This window comes from Artibeus jamaicensis, unplaced genomic scaffold (assembly GCF_021234435.1).
Source record: "Artibeus jamaicensis isolate MK-2021 breed Jamaican fruit bat unplaced genomic scaffold, CSHL_Jam_final contig_457, whole genome shotgun sequence".
Classification (NCBI taxonomy): domain Eukaryota; kingdom Metazoa; phylum Chordata; class Mammalia; order Chiroptera; family Phyllostomidae; genus Artibeus; species Artibeus jamaicensis.
The window spans coordinates 574,676-597,160 of NW_026521840.1; positions in this window are offsets into that span (position 1 = coordinate 574,676).

A 22,485-nucleotide genomic window follows, 5' to 3' on the forward strand; every position below is an offset into this window, starting at 1 on the left:
AAATCCTTTGCATGGCATTTGGGGTGTTATGTAATCGCGCCCCGCCTTCTTTTATGAATCCACCATCCCCTGAGGTCTGCGCTCCCACTGACGTTGTCATATCATTTCTAAAGGAGGTACTTGTGCTGTCCTATTTCTGCTACTTGGAAAACCCTCCCCATCCCCATTCCACTCCTTTTCACCTTCTAAGGAACTCTCATCCCACCTTCAAGGCTTACCTCAAATGTCACTTCCTCCCTGACCCTATCAGTAAGAATGGATTTTATCTTATGTGAATCCTATTTATTTGATATATTTTCATCTCCAGACACACAGGGTTGAATCTGGGCAAATGCCCATTAAATAAATACGCCAAAATGAACTCAAAACACTCATACTTAATTAAAAGTGTCCCATGTGCAGCTCCTCATAATGCTCAACATAGAGGCTGGTAATTCCTTACAATGTTAAATATAGAGTCACTATGTGAGCCGTAGTTCCTCTCTTAGGTTCATAGGGACATCATTCACAATAACTGAGAAGCAGAAACAAAACAAATGTGTATCGGCTTCTGAATGGATAAACGAGCTGCAGCACATCTATCTAATGACATATTATTCAGCCCTAGAAAAGAATCAAGCACTGATACTTGCTACTACACTGATGAATGTTAAAAATCTTATGCTAAGCTAAAGAAGCCAGGCCAGAAAGGACACATATTCTATGACTACATTTATAGGAAATAACCTCAAAAGTCAAATCCATAGAGACAGAAAGTACATTACTGATAGCCAGCAGTGGCAGGAAGAAGGGAATGGGAAGCAACTGTAGATGGGTATGGCGTTTCTTTTCGGAGTGCTGAAGCTGTTGTGGAAGCAGATAATGGCGATGGTTGCATAACTCTGCATATACTACATCCCACTAAATTGCATAATATGAAAGAGTGAATTTTATGGTATGTGAATGATCCTCATGCTGAGACCGGCACTCCAGGGTGAGTCTCTATTTTAACTAATAATGCTTACTTGCAGTCTTTTCGTTCTTAGCCTGGCCATATTTCTTCCTGTCCTGGCCCTAAACGGCTCATGACCACCTGTAGAGAAGAGTCCCTTTAACTCGGCCAAATGGTTCTCCAAAAGCTTCGAGCTCCCAGTTTTCTTGGAAGCAGACAAAAGGGTGTTATTGGTGTAAAAGGAACACTGGGCCTCTTCTGGCCTTTCCTCTGCCCGGGGCCAGCTGACCTATGACCCAGGCCTGTCTGTACTGGACAGAATCCTGTGTCCAATAGTCAGACTCTTATCCAGAAATCTCTGGGTGCCTCCAAGCAGTGTCTGCTCTGCCTGGAAGAGTTCCACAGAAGAGGCGGGAAAAAAATCCTTGCCACTTTGAGTCCACTAGTCTGAGAGGGGGAATCAGGGGAAGTGAAGGAGGGGGCAAATATGCCATATCTTCTTTCTCTGGTGGGAGGGGAGCCATGGGGACTAGAGATCCTTTGGCTGGGCCCAGTAACTCAGCCAAATTCATGAACCAATTATAAGTACTCACCTTTGATAATATTGCAATGACTCCAGGAGTCTTCCGGGCCCTTTTCTTAGGCCCCGGAAGACTAGGGGGTTAGCACCTGAAAAATGGTTAATGTACTAGTTATGTGAAAAATAAGCTTCTACCTCTGCTTGTCTGTCCGCCCAGGCTGACCCTCACTCATACGTGTGGCATTCCGGGTTCCTTGGGTAACCACAACTGGGTAATAGTCCCATCCGTGTCCCTCCCATCCCCACCTTCCATGCTTAGCCGCATGTACCTGTACAGTCAGGCCAAGCATTGCTCCTACATAGCTGTGGAGGAAGATTGTTTCGAGCTCTGAAGGGACATTTTTGTATGGTGAGAACCTGGGATCGGAAGTCTGGGGAATTGAGATGGAATCGTGGCTGTATTACTAAATGGTAATGTGACTTCCACAACATCATTTTCTTTGTCTGGGCCTCAATTTCCCTACTCGCTGTAAAATAAAGCAGAGCAAGTCAATCTCAAAGGTTTCTTCCAAGTGTAAAGTTCTTTGCACCTAAAAAAAAATGTAGCAGGGAACATGAATGTGAGATATGAAGAATTACTTTCCCGCCATGGCCAGATGGCTCAGTGTGTTGGAGCCCAGTCAGGGCGCATACCTAGGTTGTGAGTTCTCTCTCACCATTGGTATTTCTCTCTCCCTTTCTTCCCTCTCCTTTTCCCTCTCTCTCTCTCTCCTCCCTTTCTTCCTAAAAATATTTTTATTTATTTTTAGAGAGAGAGGAAGGGAAGGAGAAAGAAAAGGAGAGAAACATTGATTAGTTGCCTCCTGCATGCCTCCAATTGGCCCGCAACCTGGGTACCTGGCCTGACTGGGAATCAGACCTGTAGCCTTTCAGTTTGTGGATGGTGCCCAACCCACTGAGCCATAGCAGTAAGAGTCCTTTCTTTGTTTAAATGGCAAGTAGAAGTTAATGTCACCTTCTCTGCTCCGATCCAACTGTCCAGCATTGGAGAGAAAACACAAAGAAAACCAACCTTCCTACCCTACTCTATTCTAAAAAGAACAGGATTTTGGAAGTCTGTGGAAAATTTTTGCCTGGTCAGACCATCTACACTTTCATATCTTTATATCTTTCTCTCCTGCTTTCTCATCTCTGGTATGACTGGATATTTTTTTTTAAATCATCACTCAAAGACATTTTTTCGTTGCTTTTGTAGAGAGAGAGAGAGAGGAAGGAACAGAAAAACACCGATGTAACAAAGAAGCATCAATTACATGCCCAGCCCAGGGATCTTGTAGGTGCAGGGACCAGGGATCAGACCCACAACTTCAGTGGGTGCCCTGACCAGGGATTGAACCCACAATCTCTTGGTGTACCAGATGACACTCCAACCAACTGAGTCACACCAGCCAGGGCTGAGTAGATATTCTTTATAAGGATCAAGTCACACATCCCCGTGATCTGAGAGAGGGCAGTGAGGTAAAAAAAAAAACAAAACAAAACTTTCCCTGCTGTCCTTGACGCAGTAAGTTGCTGACTGCTGTTTTCTAAGCAGTCTGGTTGCATGGAATCCTTCTGAGCCCGAGGAGGCAATCCTCACATCCTCAGGCCGTGGGTTCCAGGAAAAAGCGGCAAAGTACATTTTTACCTGGTTAGTTCCATTGGGACGACAAATGCCTGAGGCCCTGGCCTTGAATTTCTGCCCCTAAACTCACCAGATCACATTTGTTCAGGCTTGGGGATGGGTTCAAAGTCTAAGTCACTTTATTCTCCTTATTCTGTCAGTCACATCCAAGATGCGCTGTCTTTAGCCGTCCTTCAGCGACCACACAGGTCTCAGACACTCTCCCGCCTGAACGCCTGAACTATCACACTACCTTCCTGTCTCCCTGCCTCTTTCAGCCCTGCCCTCTATTTCAGTTTAATTTTCACACAGCAACCAGAGGGCTCCTTTCAGGACACAAGTCACATCTTTTTACTCCTCAGCTCAAATCCTTCAGTGGCTCCCCGCACGACTCAGACGAAAGCCTTATAAAGGTCTGCGAGGCCCTTGCTTGGTGCTTTTCAACCCAGCTGCACATTCAGTCAACTGGGGGATTTAGATAAATATTCAGATTCCCCTCCCTCTCCACACCCTAGACCAGGAGTGTCAAACTCATTTTCACAGGGGACCACATCTGCCTCCCAGTTGCCTTCAAAGGGCCAAATGTAATGTTAGGACTGTGTGAATGTAACTACTCCTTAACTGTTAAGTGAGAGCTCAGCGCTGCCGCTGGGTAAAAACAAGGTGCTGGGCCGGGTAAAAACAAGGTGCTGGGCCGGATAAAACAAGGTGGAGGGTGGAATTTGGCCCTCGGACCTTGTGTTTGCCACTTGTGCACCAGGCAGAATCACTCTCTAGTAGTGGTATGTAGACCTTGGGATAGTTTTTAAAGATCCTGGGTAATTTTAAGGTGCAGCCAAGATGGAAAACCACTGCCTTCTTGGATGTGGTTTCACATACTTCTCTGACCTGCTCTCCTCTCAGCCTTCCCCTTGTTCACTCTGTTCTGACCATACTGACCTCCTTCCTGTTCCTCAATAAACCAAATATACCCGAACCTGTGTGGCTCAGTTGGTTGACCATCACCCACAAAGCAAAAGGTTGCCAGTTTGAACCCCAGTCAGGGCACATGCCTAGGTTGCAGGCCGGGTTCCGGTCAGGGCGTGTGTGAGAAGCATCTATTTTTCTCTCCCTCTTTGTATCCTCCCTTCCCCTCTCTCTCTAAAAATAAATAAATTTAAAAAATTAACCAAATATATTATCACCTCAGGGCCCTTGCCGTGACTATTTTCTCTCTGTTTAGAATGCTTCCCCCCCCCTCCAACTTGTCTGATGTTCCCCTTCCTTCAAGTCTTTGCTCAAATGTCACCAAGCCAGAGAGGCTGCATGTGACTGACTGCCTTACAGTCCCTAGAGAAGCTGAATGTGCCGAGCACCCAGTTTGCCAATTAGAGAAGTGTGCTACCTCTTCTGGTTCTATTATCCTAGGAACCCCCACAAAGAGTTCCCTGATCTCCAGTATTTCTCCTTTGATTTTCACGTAATCACCATGGCTTGTGCTCCTGTCTCCAAGCAGCTCCTGTTTCTTCTCTGTGCCTGAAGTCACCCCCTGGCAACTACCGTAGCATATGAAAGGTCTGTTATAAACTGAAACACCTCTCATTCAAACAGACGTCACGGGGAGGACGCCATCTGCGTGTTACTGAGTGTCAGGCTCCCAGGCTACATATTTTGCATATTATCTTGTCCATCTGATCACATAACAGAATGTAAACTGGAGAGGAAAGAGAGGTTATTTCTTTACTCCTACTCCCTTTGGTCCAGGTCCGGAGGTCCTAGGGGATGGTTAGAGTTTCTGACAGGGGAAAGGATCCCCCTTGAAGAAACCGTGCTTCAGACTTGGGGCTTGGCTCTCTGCCTTTTGAGGAAGAGACTGGAGGCTAGTCATCAACTAGTAATTAACAGACTATGTACAGGTGCCTCATCAGCTTACCCAGATAATGGCGTGTTAGTCCTCAGTGGTAGAAACATCCAAGCATATGCATTTGCCAATTGCATAAAGGATAAGTCTTCATCTGAATAGGTTTCTTTTTTGTTTTTTTTAAAGATTTCATTTATATATTTTTAGAGAGGGGAAGGGAGAAAGGAAGTGATGGCAAAGGATATCAATGTGTGGTTGCCTCTTACATACCCCCTACTTAGGACCTAGCCAGCAACCCAGGCATGTGCCCTAGACTGGGAATCGAACCAGCAACCCTTTGGTTTGTAGGCCAGCACTCAATCCACTGAGCCACACCAGCCAGGGCTTCTTTTTCTTTTTTGTACAAACCTTCCACTGTCCCTCAACCACCCCCCAGACTTGTGGGCCTGCTCTCTATCTGTGAATCTCTATTTTGCTTGCTATTTCAGTTTGTTCTCTAAATTCCACATATGAGTGAAACCCTATAGTAGTTGTCATTTTCTGACTGGCTTATTTCACTTAGTATAATGTTCTCCAGGTCCATCCATGTCATCCCAAAGGGCAAAATTTTTCCTTTTTATGGCAGAGTAGTATTCCATTGTATGAATGTCCCATAGTTGTTTCATCAATTCACCTACTGATGGAGAGTTGGACTGCTTTCAAATCTTAGCAATTTTAAATAATGCTACAATGAACATAGGGGTGCATGAATAAAGAAAAAGAACCCATGGACACAGACAACAGCATGGTAATTGTGGAAGGGAGGATGGTGGGTAAGGCGGAAGAGGGTATAAGGAAGATAAATGATAATGGAAAAAATTAACTATTCAAACAAAAAATGAATCAATAGATGTTAAAAAAATAGGTTTCTGCACAAGACCTGATACCCAGCCTCTGTTTTATTAAAACAATTACTATAACTATAACAATTTTGGTACTGATAATGTAATAATAGTTTGGGGAGCTTCCCAGGAAGAATCTTATAACTGTCTTTCATATTCTAATGAGTAAATGCATATAAGCCTTGGGTTTCTTAAAGACAGGGACTAAGTATCTTTCTGCAGTAATAAATGGAAGCTTCGTTGCTATATGCTAATGTGCACTTTTGGAGTTAGTAGAGGCTCCATTTTCATCTCCCTCTTTCCATAGTTCCCCAAAACACTGTGGATAAGATTTCTTTGGATCCCCCAGGTTCAGGCCAATACTAATTGGGATTTATGGCGGATGGCCAGAGCGGATGCTGAGACCCAGTACATTTCCTCATCCATGACTTGTATGCCACTGCAGCTTTTCACAGGACTGTAGAAGACACCTGAAATCTTAGAGAAACTTATTAGGCATAGGAAGGAGGTGAAAGTGCAGCCACACAAAAGATGCAAATAAACATTTCACTGAAAGGAATATATAGATGGTAAATAAGCACTTGAAAAAATGATCAACGTCATTAATCATAGGGAAATATAAGTTAAGACCACCATAGCCCTGGCTGGTGTGGCTCAGTGGATTGAGTGCAGGCCTGATAATCAAAGGGTCGCTGGTTCGATTCCCAGTCAGGGCACATGCTGGGGTTGCAAGCCAGGTCCCCAGTAGGGGGCGAAAGGCAACCACACATTGATATTTCTTTCTCTCTCTTCCCCTCTCTCTAAAAATAAATAAATAAAATCTTTAACAAAAAAAGACCAACATAAGATATCACTGCATACCTATCAGAAGCTGTACAAAAATATCAAAAATAAAATATTGGAATTAAAAATAAAAAATTGTGATAACACCAAATCCTGCTGAGGATGCAAAGAAATTGAATCCCTTGTATGTTGCTGGTGAGAATAAAAATGATACATTCTTGAACACAATTTGACAGGTTCTTTAAAAAAAGTATGTAATTACCATGATGTAGCAATTACACTAGTGGGTATTTGTCCTAGAGGAAAAAAAACTGAATGTTCACTAACGTTCATACAAACCCTTGTACATGAACATTCATAGCAGTTTTCTTTGTGATAGGTAAAACATGGAAACCACCCAGATGTCCTTCAAGAGGTAAATAGCTAAACCAACAGCAGTAGCCAATAGGTGAACCGACATCCATATCATGGCATACAGCTCAGCAATAAAAAGAAACAAAGTATTGTTACGTAGGACAACTTGGATGCATCTAGGAGGACTTATTACTGAGTGACAAAAAGGCAATCCCAAAGGGGCGCAGTGTATGATTCTGATTTTATGATGTTCTTGAAGTGACAAAATAGTAGCGATGAAGCATTTTCAGTGCACAGGGAGGGGACAATGTAGTAGGGAAGATGGCTAGAAAGAATTGTACGAGGGGTGCTTGCTCGTACAATTCTTGTACGAGCTATGGAACAGTTTTACAGCTGACTTGTTGGGGTGATTACACAAATCCACATCTATGATAAAATGGAACAGAACATAATTACCACACACACACATACTTGAGTGCATGTAAAATTGATGAAATCTAGATAAGGTCCATGGATTTTATCAGAATCAATATCCCAGTTGTGACACTGTACTACAGTTATGCAAGCTGTTACTACTATGGGAACTGGCTAAAAGTTATACAGGACCTCTCTGCGTTATTCCTTTTTATTTTTTCTCTTTTTTATTTTTTATTTTATTGATTATGCCATTACAGTTGTTCTATTCCCCCCTTCATTCCCCTCCACCCTGAACCCTCCCGCCCCCACCATTCCCCCCTTTAGTTTATGACCATGTGTCTCAAGTTCTTGAGATTCTATATTTCCCATACTATTCTTGCCCCCTATCTATTTCTACCTACCGTATATGCTACTTATTCTCTGTACCTTCCCCCCCCTTCTCCTCTTCCCACTCCCCTGTTGCTAACCCTCCATGAGATCTTCATTTCTATGTTTCCACTCCTGATCTAGCTGTTCTTTTAGTTTGCTTTTGTTTTAGGTGTGGTTGTTAATAACTGTGAGTTTGCCTTCATTTCACTCTTCATCTTTTTTATCTTCTTTTAGATAAGTCCCTTTAACATTACATATAATAAGGGCTTGGTGATGAACTCCTTGAATTTGATCTTATCTGAGAAGCACTTTATCTGCCCTTCCATTCTAAATGAAAGTTTTGCTGGATAGAGCAATCTTGGTTGTAGGTCTTTGGATTTCATGACTTGGAATACTTCTTTCCAGCACCTTCTTGCCTGTAAGGTCTCTTTTGAGAAATCAGCTGACAGTCTGATGGGAACTCTTTTGTAGGTGACTGTCCCCTTATCTCTTGCTGCTTCTAGGATTCTCTCTTTCATTTTAATGTTGGCTAATATAATGATGATGTGCCTTGGTGTGTTCCTTCTTGGGTCCAACTTCTTTGGGACTCTCTGAGCTTCCTGGATTTCCTGGAAGTCTATTTCCTTTGCCAGATTGGGGAAGTTCTCCTTTATTATTTGTTCAAATAAGTTTTCCACTGGTGGCTGTTCCTTCCCCTATTCTGGTACCCCTATAATTCGGATGTTGGAACGTTTAAAGATGTCCTGAAGGTTCCTAAGCCTCTCCTCATTTTTTTGAATTCTTGTTTCTTCATCCTTTTCTGTTTGGTCATTTTTTTCTTCTTTCTGGTCCACTCCCTTGATTTGAGTCCCAGTTTCTTTTCCATCACTATTGGTTTCCTGTGCATTTCCATTCATTTCAATTAGTTTAGCCTTCATATGTTCCTCTAATTTGTGACTAAAATCAACCAGTTCTGTGAGCATCCTGATCACCAGTGTTTTGAACTGTGCATCTGAAAGTTTTGCTATTTTTTCTTCACTTAGAGTTATGGGCTCTGGGGCTCTGAGTTGTTTTTGAGCCATTTTTGGTCTGTTCGTGCCCGTTAATTATGAGAAGGGGAGCCCTAGGTGTTCACCAAGGCGGGGCCACCCAGGTCACTGGGTTGTGACAATGTATGTGGGGGCGGGGTCAGAGCGGGAAATGGCAGCCCCCTCTGCTGCCTTACGTCGCTGGGGCCTGCTTGGTCCTGTCTCACTGCCCACTCCCTCGCTGGTCTATCTGCGCACGAATGCACAGTCCACAGGCAACCTGCCACCCTGTGCCCTCGTTGGGTGCGCCTGTCACTCACTGGGTCGCTCACTGGGTCCGCCCATTGCAACCCCACGCCTGGGATCCACATGCCTGAGTCCGTCTGACCGATTTTTCCTGTGCAACCCCGCTCTGCCAGCTGCTGGTTTTGCCCGTCTTAACGGTCAGGCTGAAGAATTCGTTGTTATCGGACTTCCGAAAAGTTCAATTTTTTGTGTTCCGGCTGTGTTTTCTATTGCTAATATTTTGTTGTCTCTCAACTTGGTTGTGTGAGAAAATATGGCGTCTCCAACTATGCCTCCATCTTGGTGGAAGTCCCCTGCGTTATTCCTTACAACTGCATGTGAATCCACAATTATCATTAAATGTAGCCTTGTTTTTTTTAAGATTTTATTTATTTATCTCTAGAGGGGAAGGGAAGGAGAGAGGGAGAGAAATATCAATGTATGGTTGCTTCTTGTGGGTCCCCTGCTGGGAACTGGCCTGCAACCCAGGCATGTGCCCTGACTGGGAATCGAACCATGATCGTCTGGTTTGCAGGCCTGCGCTCAATCCACTGAACTACACCAGCCAGGGCATTTTTTTAAATAAAAAGGTTGTCCTGGCCAAGTGTAACATCTATCCTTCAGTAAGAACTTAATGAAAGGGAATCAAATAAATTATAAAATAGCGAGATATTCAAGGAATAATTTGTTAAAAGAGCACTCATTCATCCTGTAATGCCACTGTGCATCCGGTTTTAAAAAAGGAAAATAGCCCTGGCTGCTGTGTCTCAGTGGGTTGGAGCTCTGGTCTGGGAACCAAAGTGTCACTGGTTGGATTCCCAGTCACCTGCCTGGGTTTCCAGCCAGGTCCCCAGTAGGGGGCGCCTAAGAGGCAATCACACATTGATGTTTCTCTTCCTTTCTCCCTCCCTTCCCCTCTCTCTAAAAATAAATAAATAAAAACTTTAAAAAAGGAAGATATATTTCAAGATATAGATTTATACAAGATATTAAGGAAATCAATAAATTAGCAATTCCTTAAAAAAATATAAAGCCATATTTTTATTCCCTTTTGACCTCCCACGTCCCATTGACTGCCCAAGGTCTTTGGCCCTTTATTGTAAGTGCCCCTTTAAAAGCATCCTTTTGTCCTGAGCTCTGTAAGCTCCACCCCTCCACCCCAGGCTGTCTGGAAGCAAACCAATTTAAATCAACCCAGAGGCTAATCTGTAAAAAACACCTAGCTTCTCTGGTTGCGATGGAGGCGATGGAGGCGTCTGAGTCGGCAGTCAAGTCAACAAGGTACTTAATGATGATGTGGCCTCTTGCCATCCACTAGCTAAGCCAGGTTCCCTATGCCTAGTACTCTGTACTAAACCTTAACTGTGTGTCCCCATGGGTGTTTGTGTGTGTGTGTGTGTGTGCCGTGTGCCTTTGTGTGTGTGTCCTGGGGGTCAGGTTGACTAGGAAGGGCTGCTGTATTTCACTGCCTCCTGGTTCTCTTGCCTACAGATCTCTGGATTAGTTTATTGACAAGTTTATCTCCTACAGTGAAATCCAGTACTAAAAAGGAGCAAATTGCTCTACCTAGTACCCAACTGGGAGAATCACTGAATCTAAAATAGGGGGAAGAAAATATTGGTTTCTTAATCACCCAGTAGGTAGATAAATGAGGGTAAGAAGAGGAAGGGGAGTAGTTTACAGGCTCCTGGGCAGAGAAAAATGACCTCATTTCCCCTTTGGATTCTTCTGATGCACCCAGCAGTAGCTGAGCACCACGTCTTGGCGTGAGGCCCAGGCTCCATGACTCTGGGTTGTGCCCACAACCATTGCTGAGGCGGTTCCTTTTCTCACAACTCTGGGGGTGAGTCACACACCAAAACAAACAAGCATTTCCTCATATGAAGTAAGCCTAAAGTTTGTTGTTGGGACCCCAGTAAGCTGGCTGTCACCTGCATGATTTTCTGCACTATGGTAGGTCATTCCCTTCTGAAGCAATCACAGAGTCTTGACATTAGCCAATCAGTGCCTAGAGATTTGATTATCCATACTGAGGAATTTATCTGTGGCTCCCCTCTCCCCTCCATTCTGTGATGGGGATTGCCTAAGTAGAACCCAGAGGGTTCCTCTGATAGCAGGGACTCCTCTGATTAGGTAAAGTTTCTTGCTATATTTCATAATCACCTCCTTCAATTCTGGAAGAAGTATATCCCAAGTCAGCAGAACAGTTCACCTCAGTGGGCAAGCCTCTTGGAAGTGTGGAAAATAAAGCCTGCCATTAACCACAAGATGGTAAAAGGGAGGTCTTGAAGGAAGTAAAAATGTTAGTGAACAGAGCTAGGATGTCCCATTAATAAATATTTGTTTTATTCACAACCAAACTGTCAGCCAGAAAAACATTATCTCTCTTGCTTTCAGGAGGGCATGTCTTGCGAATTGAGAAATTGTAAAGATGTTTGGCAGAGGCATTACTTTGATTATGAAATGAAAATATATACATTCAACAGAGTTAACAAAGAATAAAGAAACCTTCTCTCTCTTGAGCTCTCTGTAGTCCTGTGTGAGGACTGCTAGTGAGGGTTGAGCCTGTAAGAGGAAAGGGAAGTTGAGGTATATCCATTACTACTGTTGCTCCTGGTTGAAGGGGATGTGGGGGTTGTCTCACTTCCTCCCCATCTGCTTCCAGCAGAGTGGAAGTACATTAGAAGAATGCAGAGGCTTCACTTGCTATAGAAACCTGTTGGGCTCCCTGGGGCATTTCTGGCTCATAGGGCTTTGGGACGGATAAGTTGCTTCACTCCCAGTGGTACCATTCATATTGAAGTCTAGCTGACTGGCACTGCCTGGAGCCATACAGAACAGTGTGTGCAAACCTATACAACCTCTAACTCTGCTAAAAGACCCTTAACTACAACTGAGAGGAAGAGGGGAAGATAAGAGTGATCATGAGCTGCTGATTACATGTTTTCCGACAGCAAGGCAAGGCAAAAATGATGCCAAGAGCAACAGTTGGGCTTCTAGCTAGACATCATTAAACACTTCCTGACTCTGAGGCACAAGGAGATGTGATCAAGAAATGCCACAGAATAGTCTTATTAGGAGAGTTGAGGAAAGGATGGAAGATTCTCCAACTAAATTAAGGGCAGTCTTGCTTGTAGCAAGAGGCAGCCATGAGGCACTGGGAGGTCTGGCTCTGTCTAGGGCTTTCTAATTTTTTTCTCTTATTTTTGCCTTTATTCCTAACTTCCTTCCTTTCTTTCTTTTCCCATTCTTCCTTTCTTCTTTCTTTTCTACCTAATTTCAAACTATACTACAAAGCTATAGTAACCAAAACAGTATGGTATTTGCACAAAAACACACAAATAAATGGAACACAATTAAAAGTCCACAAATAAACTCTTATATATATGAACAGATAATTTATGATGAAAGAACAAATTTTTTTGAGGAGAAAAACACTTGTATAGTAAGTTAAACCCTAAGGAGCAAAAAAAGAAAGTCTAAATGCCAACATTCAGATAAAAACACCTAAGCCTGGCAAAAAAAAAAATCAAAGTAATAACCTGGCCAGACTGGGGACAAATGTACGAGAATACTGAGGGAGTTATATTTCTGATGCCCCAGCCCTCTTACTTATGAGACTGCTTTTTATAAATTTATTGCAATTAAAGAAACTTAGGCTTCCTAAGAGTAAACACACATGCACAATCACATACATGGACTTCAAAAGAACATTACCCCCAAAACATCTTTTAAAAAAGATTTTAATTATTTATTTTTAGAGAGAGGGGAAGGAAGGAAGAAAGACAGGGAGAGAAACATCAATGTGTGAAAGAAAAATCGATCTGTTGCCTTTTGCAAACCCCCACCGGAGACCTGGTCTGGTCCTGCATGTGCCCTGACTGGGAATCGAACAGGTGAACTTCTAGTTTGTGGATAATGTCCACCCCACTGAGCCACAGCAGTTAAGGCCAAAACACTTTTTTTTGTTGTTTTTAGAAATCTTTTTATTTTGCAATCTCAGTTACAGAAGACATTTTTTCTAATTATTTATTTTTCAGTTTTTACTTTATTTTTTATTTTCTCATATTTTATTTTTATTTTTTTGCTATTACAGTTGTCCCCACTTTTTCCTTCTTTTCCCACCTCCACCCTTCTCTCGGGCAATCCCCAAATTCATTTATTAATCTAGTAATTTTTTGGTGGAGTTTTTAGGGTTTTCTATGTACATTATCATGTCTTTTGCAAATAATGATCTTTTTGCTTCCCCCTTCTCAAATTGGATGCCTTTTATTTGTTCTTATCTGATTGCTGTGGCTAGGTCTTCCAGTGCATTGTTGAATAAGAGTGGTGAAAATGGACTTCCCTGTTTTGTTCCTGATCTTAAGGGAAATGCTTTTAGTTTTTGCCTGTTGAGTATGATGTTGGCTGAAGGCTTTTGATATATGGCCCTTATTATGTTGAGGTATGATCCTTCAATTCCCACTTAGCTGAGGCTTTTTATCATAAATCAGTGCTGGATTTTATTGAATGCTTTTTCTTCATCTATTGATATGATCCTGTGATTTTTATCTTTCATTTTGTTTATGTGATGTATCACATTTATTGATTTGTAAATATTGTACCAACCCTTGCATCCCTGGGATGAATCCCACTTGATCATGGTGTGTGATCTTTTTAATAAATTGTTGGATCTGGTTTGCTAATATTTTATTGAGAATTTTTAGCATCTCGGTTCATCAGGGATATTGGCCTATAGTTTCTTTGTAGTGTCTTTACCTGGTTTTGGAATTAGGATAATACTGACCTCATAAAAAGAGCTTGGATTTAGTCCTTCTTCTTGAATTTTATGTATTCCTTTGAGAAGGACTGGGGTTAGTTCTTCTTTGAATGATTGGTAAAATTCACCTGTAAAGGCATCTAGTGTAGAACATTTGTGTACTGGAAGTTTTTATTTTTTAACTTTTTAAAAAAAGATTTTATTTATTTATTTTTAGAGAAAGGCGAAAGGAGGGAGAAAAAGAGGGAGAGAAATATCAATGTGTGGTTGCCTCTCACATGACCCCCACTAGGGACCTGGCCCACAACCCAGGCATGTGCCCTGACTGGGAATCAAACTGGCAACCATTTGGTTTGCAGTCTGGTACTCAGTCCAGTCAGCCACACCAGCCAGGACTGTTTGTTGGAAGTTTTTTGATTACGGCTTCAATTTCATTAGTTGTTATCAGTTTATTCAGGTTTTCTGATTCTTCTCGATTCGGTTTCAGAAGATTGTATGTTTCTATGAATTTATCCATTTACCCAGTTGTCCAATTTACTGGCATACATTTATTCATAGTATTTTTGTTACAATCCTCTGTGTTTCTGTAATATCAGTTGTTATTTCTCCTCTTTCATTTATGATTTTATTTGGGTCCTCTTTTTTTTTCTTGATGAGTCTGATTAAAGGTTCATCAATCTTGTTTTTTTTTTTCAAAGAACCAGCTCCTGGTATCATTGATCTTTTCAGTTGTTTTTTTAGTTTCTATGTCATTTATTTCCACTTTGATCTTGATTATTTCCTTCCTTCTACTTACTCTAGGATTTGTTGTTGTTTTTCTAGTTCTTTTAGGTGTAGGTTTAGATTGTTTATCTTAGATTTTTCTTGCCTCTTGAGGTAGGCGTGTGGTTCTATGAACTGCCCTCTCAGGACTGCTTTCGTTGTGTCCCATAGATTTGGGGTTATTGTTTGTTCATTTTCATTTGTTTCCAGGTAATTTTTCATTTTTTCCTTGACCTCATTTGAAAACCCATTCATTATTTAATAACATGCTATTAGCCTCCATGTATTAGAATGTTTTTGAGGGTTTTTTAAATTGAGGTTGATTTCTAGTTTTGTGCCATTGTGATTTGAGAAAATGCTTGATATGATATGAATTTTCTCAAATTTTTTTGTCTACACAGTGTTTTTATTTTTATTCAACTATAAGCAAACAGAAGAATTAACACATCATTCAGCAACTCCAGACTGGCTTTTGTTACACCAATGAAGAGTGGTCAATTTAACAGATTTGTGATAACCTCTCATCAGCCCTGCCACTCATCTAGACAGACAGCTGTGCCTCAACAGGAAAGTGACACTCCCTGTTGCTCTTTCCAGTACTGCTCCTTAAATGAGCTGGAGCAGAACACTGACACCTAATAACCAACCCAAGGTGTGCATACACTGGGGGTTAGTGGACATGCCAGCTTCTGGCTGCCTGGAGAGAGACAGAGCTGTGAAAACATCTCAGAATATGCCACCACACCCAATTTTGGATTTGGGCTCACAATGGCAGAGACAAAGAATCTTTTTTTTGTTGTTGTTACCATAGTACAACCACTTATTTAATCAGTTGCCTATTAACAGCCCTTTAAGCTAGTGCTTTCTTTCTTTTCTTCTTTTTTAAAAATATATTTTATTGATTATGCCATTACAGTTGTTCTATTCCCCCCTTCATTCCCCTCCACCCTGCACACCCCCTCCCCCACCATTCCCCCCCCTTTAGTTTATGACCATGTGTCTCAAGTTCTTTAGATTCTATATTTCCCATACTATTCTTGCCCTCCCCCTATCTATTTTCTACCTACCGTCTATGCTACTTATTTTCTGTACCTTCTCCCCCCTTCTCCTCTTCCCACTCCCCTGTTGCTAACCCTTCATGTGATCTTCATTTCTATGTTTCCACTCCTGATCTAGCTGTCCTCTTAGTTTGCTTTTGTTTTAGGTGTGGTTGTTAATAACTGTGAGTTTGCTGTCCTTTCACTGTCATCTTTTTTATCTTCTTTTTCTTAGGTAAGTCCCTTTAACATTTCATAGAATAAGGGCTTGGTGATGATGAACTCCTTGAATTTGACCTTATCTGAGAAGCGCTTTATCTGCCCTTCCATTCTAAATGAAAGCTTTGCTGGATAGAGCAATCTTGGATGTAGGTCCTTGCCTTTCATGACTTGGAATACTTCTTTCCAGCCCCTTCTTGCCTGTAAGGTCCCTTTTGAGAAATCAGCTGACAGTCTGATAGGAACTCCTTTGTAGGTGACTGTCCCCTTATGTCTTGCTGCTTCTAGGATTCTCTCCTTCATTTTAATCTTGGGTAATGTAATTATGATGTGCCGTGGTGTGTTCCTCCTTGGGTCCACCTTCTCTGGGACTCTCTGAGCTTGCTGGACTTCCCGGAAGTCTAGCCAGATTGGGGAAGTTCTCCTTTATTATTTGTTGAAATAAGTTTTCCACTGGTGGCTGTTCCTTCCCCCATTCTGGTACCCCTATAATTCGGATGTTGGAACATTTCAAGATGTCCTGAAGGTTCCTAAGCCTCTCCTCATTTTTTTAAAATTCTTGTTTCTTCGTATTTTTCTGTTTCATCATTTTTTTCTTCCTTCTGGTCCACTCCCTTGATTTGAGTCCCAGTTTCCTTCCCACCACTGTTGGTTTCCTATGCATTTTCCTTCATTTCACTTAGTGTAGCCTTCATTTTTTCATCTAATTTGTGACCAAAATTAACCAGTTCTGTGAACATCGTGATCATCCGTGTTTTGAACTGTGCATCTGATAATTTGGCTAGCTCTTGGTTACTTAAAAATATTGGCTCTGGGGCTTGGATTTATTTTTCTGTTTGAACCATATTTTTTGGTCAGGTTGTGCCTGTTACATATGAGGGGCAGAACCTTAGGCGTTCACCAGAGCGGGACTACCCAGGTCGCTGGGTTGTGACTCTGTATGTGGGAGCGGGGTCAGAGAGGGGCAATAGCAGTCCCCTCTGCTGCTCCCCACAGGCCACTGGGGCCTGCACAATCTGTCTCACTGCTTGCTCCTTTGCCTGGTTTATCTGTAAGCAAATGTGTGACCGTGGTCAGTCAGCCACCTTGCGCCCTTACTGGGTCTCCCTGTTGCCACCCCACACCTGGGATCTGTCAACTACTGCCTTCGTGCCTGGGTCGGTCTAGCTGATTTTTTCTGCACAACCCTGTTCTGCCCACCACTGGCTCCACCCCTCTTACTGGTCTGGCTGAATGGTTTGTTGTCGGACTCCTGTACAGTTCAATTTTCTGTGTTTTCGCTGCATTTTTGTTACTAAAACTTTGTTGTCTTTAAACTTGGTTGTGTGAGGAGGCACAGTGCTTCCACCTACGCCTCCATCTTGGCCATCTTTGCATTCATCTTTATTAGGGCTCTTTGTGCTTCCTGAACTTGTCTGACTTTTTCTTTCACCAGGTTAGGAAAGTTTTCTGCTATTATTTCTTCAAACATGTTCTCTGTTCCTTGCTATCTTTCCTATCCTTATGGAACCTCTATGATGTGGAACCTCTATGTTGTTACATTTCATGTTGTCTCAAAGATCCCTTAAACTATCATTTTGCTTTTTAATTGTTTTCTTTTGGTGCTCTGTGTGGGTGATTTTTGTGTACTTTGTCCTCTAATTCACTGATTTGGTCCTCTGCTTCATCCATCCTACTAATTCTTTCAAGTGTATTCTTTATTTCAAATATGTTATTCTTCATTTCTGCCTGGTTATTTTTCATAGTTTTTATGTCCTTTTTCATGCTGTTGAGCATATTTATAACTATTACATTGAACTCTGTATCTGATAAGTTGCTTGCCTTCATTTCATTTATCTCTTTTTCTGGAAAGTCCTTCTGTTTTTTCATTTGAAATGGGTTTCATTTGTTTCCCCATTTTGTCTGCCTCTTTGTGGCTGTTTCTATGTATTAAATAGGACTGTTATGACTCCCAGTCTTCATGGGCTGACTTTCTGTAGTAGGTGTCCTGTGGCACCCAGTGGTGCAGCCTCCCTGATCACCTGAGCTGGGTGCTCTAGGAATGACTCTTGTGTGAGTTACAGGGTTTCTCCTATTGTAACTGGTTCTTTTTAATGGCATTTCTGATTAGTTTATTTTGATTTAATCTTTATTGTATTTTTCCATTACAATTTAGCCTCTTATATCCCCCTCCCCCCAATAATTGGTTCTTGATTGCTGTTGTCTCATTTGTGGAATAGCTCCACCCTCGGGCTAGTTGATTGTGTGGCTCAACTCTGACCATGTTGTGCAAATTGTTGTACAGGTGCTGACCAAATTAAACAAGACAAAACAAAACTGAAAACAACTCAGCAAAAAAATAGACAACACAAACAACAACAACAAAAAGAAACAGAAAAGGAATATAGAGACAATAATAATGATAATAAATAAAAACAAAAAAGAGAAGAATATGCTCTGGCTGGTATGGCTCAGTGGATTGAGGGCTGGCCTGAAAACCAAAGGGTCACGGGTTTGATTCCCAGTCAGGGCACATGCCTCTGTTACAGGCCAGGTCCCCAGTAGGGGGCGTGCAAGAGCCAACCACACATTGATTTTTCTCTCCTTCTCTTTCTCCCTCCCTCCCCCTCTCCAAAAATAACTAAATAAAAGTCTTAAAAAAAGAATAAATAGAAGACAAGAAACAAAGACAATTAGAGCCTTGGTGGTGTTTCTTAGTGGATTGAGCATCAGACAATAAACCAAAAGTTTGCTGGTTCGATTCCCACTCAGGGCACATGCCTGGGTTGCAGACTGGGTCCCTGGTTGGGGGCATGTGAGAGGAAACCACACATTGATTTTTCTCTTCCTCTCTTTCTCCCTCCCTTTCCCTATCTCTGAAAATAAATAAATAAAATCTTTAAAAAAATAAGTAGAAAAGGACAAAAGAAACAGAAAAAGAGAATATGAAAGAAAAGAAAGAAAATTATAGTAAAAATAATAAAATACATAGAGAAAGAGGAAAAATAAAAATGAACTCAGATGAAGAGTGGGAAAGGCAAAACTGAAGAAAAATAGAATGGAGAGAAAAATACAGTGAGAATAGAAAAGAGAGAATAAGATATGGAAGCAAAAAAAGAGGAAAAGAACAAAAAACAAAGTAGAAAAGAGAAAATAAAGATTAAAAAGAAAAGAAGTGTGGTTTGCCTTAGTAGTTTGTTGTACTTGGTATAATTGTTCTCTAGATATGCTGAGTGAGGAGCTCTTGGAATCCTGCACCAATGTTTTCTGAAGGTGACCACCTATGCCAGTCTAGGGCCTCCCAAGAAGTCTTCTGTTGCAACCCAGATGTCTGATACTGTCCCCACCTGGCCCTCAGCAAGTTTTTCAGGGAGTAGTTTTTAGTAGACCAGCAGGTGAGACCTCCACAGCCTAGAGGTTGGTTCTGCCTCAGGCCTCAACCTTTGAATGTCCCTACTCAGTGTTGCTGTCCCTTCCCCACAGAAATGCACTCAGCAGGAGTAACCGGGACCTGGCAGGGGTCATTCAAACAGACTTGGCTGTGGTGCCCTCACTCTGTAGGAGGCAGGGGTGGGCACTTCCTCTCTTTCTCATGAACTTGCTGGGGAGCTCAGCTCTTCTTTCCTGTATTCCTGTAACAGAAAGGTTGCAGTTTCAATTCTCAGTCAGGATACATGCCTAGGTTACAGGTTTGATCTCAGTTGGAGGTACATACGATCCTTGGTCCAGGTGTGTAAAGGGAGGAAACCAATTGATGTATCTCCCTCACATCAATGTTTCTCTTCTTTCCCCACTCTCTAAAAGCAATGGAAAAATGTCCTTAGGTGAGAATAATTTTTTTTCTTTTAAAGAGTTACCATTGAATTTGCAATATTCATTTACAACTAATCCAAGTCCCCTTTCAAGTAACATGATGCCACTTTCCATGAAGTGCAAATAACTTATATTGAAGTATTCCCAATTTCTCTCTCCAATTCCTTATAACATTGCTGTTATTCATTTTACTTATTCACAAGCTGCAATTATTTAATTTATTGTTGCTGTTATTAATTTGAACAAACTTAACTGTTAGGTCAATTAAGAATAACCAGAAAAGATTCTATTTTTACCTTTATTTATCCCTTCTCTAACGTTTTTCCTTTCTTCACGTACATATGAGTCTCTGACCTATATTATTGTCCTCCTTCCTGAAGGACTTTGTGAGACATTAACTTGCAAGGCAGGTCTATTGTCAACAAAATGTCTTAATTTGTGTTTATCTAAGAAAATTTTTATTTCTAAAAATTTTATTTTTGTATTTTGTAAAGGTGTTATTTATTTATTTTTAGGGAGCGGGGAAATGAGGGAGAAATACAGGGAAAGAAACATGGATTGGTTGCCCGTCACACACCACCTGGGCTGGGAACCTGGTCCACACCCCAGGCATGTGCCCTGACTGGGAATTGAACCAGCAGCCCTTTGGTTCACAGGCTCATGCTCAATCCACTGAGCCACACCAGCCAGGGCCCATGTGTGATTTTTTTTTAATATTTTATTTTTATTTATAGTTAGAGAGAGAGGAAGGGAAGGAGAGAAACATCAATGTGTGGTTGCCCCTTGTGTGCCCCCAAGTGGGGACTTGGCCTGCAACCCAGGCATGTGCCCTGGGAATCGAACCAGTGACACTTTGGTTTACAGCCCACACTCAATCCACTGAACTATGCCAGCCAGGGTCCACACGTGATTTTTGAAAAGAAGTCTAATTATTATCCTCTCTCTTCTGTAGGTAAGGTAGGGTTACTTCCACTTTTGGCTTATTTCAAGATTTTCTCTTTATTTTATTATTTTTTAAGTTTCAATGTAATATTTCTTGGTGTAGTTTTTGGGGTCTTTATGTGGTTTGCTCTTTTGTAAGCTTCTTGTATTTTTGGCTTTCTGTTTATAAGTAATGTGAAATTTTCAGTCTTCTTTGTTTTAAATATTTCTTTTGTCTCTCTGTCTTTCTCTCTATTTTTGGTATTCCCATTATGTGTATGTTACAATTTTTGCAAATGTCTCACAAATTTTAGTTATTTTATCTTTCTTTCTCTTTGCATTTTAATTTTAGAAGTTTCTACTGATGTTTCTTCAAACTCACTGACACTTGCACTGGCCATTTTCAATCTGTCAATGAGCTTGTCAAAATTATTTTAAATTTCTGTTACATTATGCTTGATATTTAGCATTTCCTTCTCATTTCTTCTCAGAGTTTTTAGCTCCCTCATGTTACTTATTTATTTTTACATGTTTTTCAATTTTCATGAAAGCCCTCAGCATATTAACCATGATTTTTAAAATGTCTTGGTCTGCTAATCTCAACATCCTTGCCATGTCTGAGCCTGACTCAGCTGCTAATTCTTTCTTCAAGCTGTGTTTTCGGTCTTTTAGTATGTCTTGAGTTTTTGTTGTTCAAAGCCAAACATAATGCATTGACTAAAAGAGATCAAGGTAAATGGGTCTGTAGTATGAGGTTTTGTGTTTATCTAAGAGTCAGCCTGGGTTTACTGTTTGCTTTCGCTATAAATGTCAGAAGCCCAAATTCCCTCTGGTGCCCTTGTTATTCTGCCCCTGTTGGCTTTCAAGCTCCCTAGAAATTTTTAAAAATACATTCTGAGATGTGCAGTTATTTTATTATAATTCTCTGTTACTATACGAGTACCCTGTTTGTGGTGAGAAGATGTTGCGGGGGGGGGGGCGCATTCCGTATTCCTATGATCAGGTTCCTGTGTTTTAGTAAGCCTGTAACCCTAGGAGGTAACCTTTAGAAGTGCTTCTCAGTTTTGTTCTTCTGTCAGGTTAGATAAAAAGGCTACGAGACTGGGGCTGGTTCTCTCCCTTCCCCTAGGTAGGTTAGGCTCTCGTAAAACCCCAGTAAGTTAGAATCTGATGAAATAGTTTCTCCTGAAGGCAGGGCTTATTAAGGAGACCAGATTGCTTTGAGGTATTTAAAAGTGTCTGGTTTACTCTTTGCCTACGGAGTTAGAGAAACTTTTTCTCAGATCTTCCCTCTGGTAACCTCAGGTAAAACTCACAAAACGGTGTGCCCTACAGCATGTCCACGCTGAGACGCCAGCAATTCATCTTGTGGAGTTTAGCTTTTCCTTACCCCTGTACTAGTTTCACGGAAGGTTTTCGCTCCTGGGTTTCTACTGCAGTGCACTGCGATTCTTTGTATCTGCCTGTTTGTCTCTCCAACTGTGGGGGCAGTGGTTTCCCCTGTGACCTCAATTTTTGAATGGATGTTAAAAGAGTTGTTACTTTTTAACTTTTTTCGCTTGCTTCTTATTTGCAAGGATGGGAATGGCAACGTCCAAGCTCATTACATGCTGTACCGGAACCCAAAAATCCATTCATTCCTTTAAAAATTTTTTTTTATTTATTTAGTTATTTTTAGAGAGTGGAGAAGGGAGGGAGAAAGAGAAGGAGAGAAGCATCAGTGCGTGGTTGCCTCTCACATGCCTCCTACTGGGGACCTGGCTTGTAACCCAGGCATGTGCCCTAACTGGGAATCGAACCGGCAAGCCTTTGGTTTGCAGGCTGGCACTCAATCCACTGAGCCACACCAGCCAGGGCCCATTCATCCTTTTTATTTTTATTTTTTTTACTTTTTAAAAAGATTTTTATTCATTTATCTTTAGAGGGGAAGGGAAGGAGAGAGGGA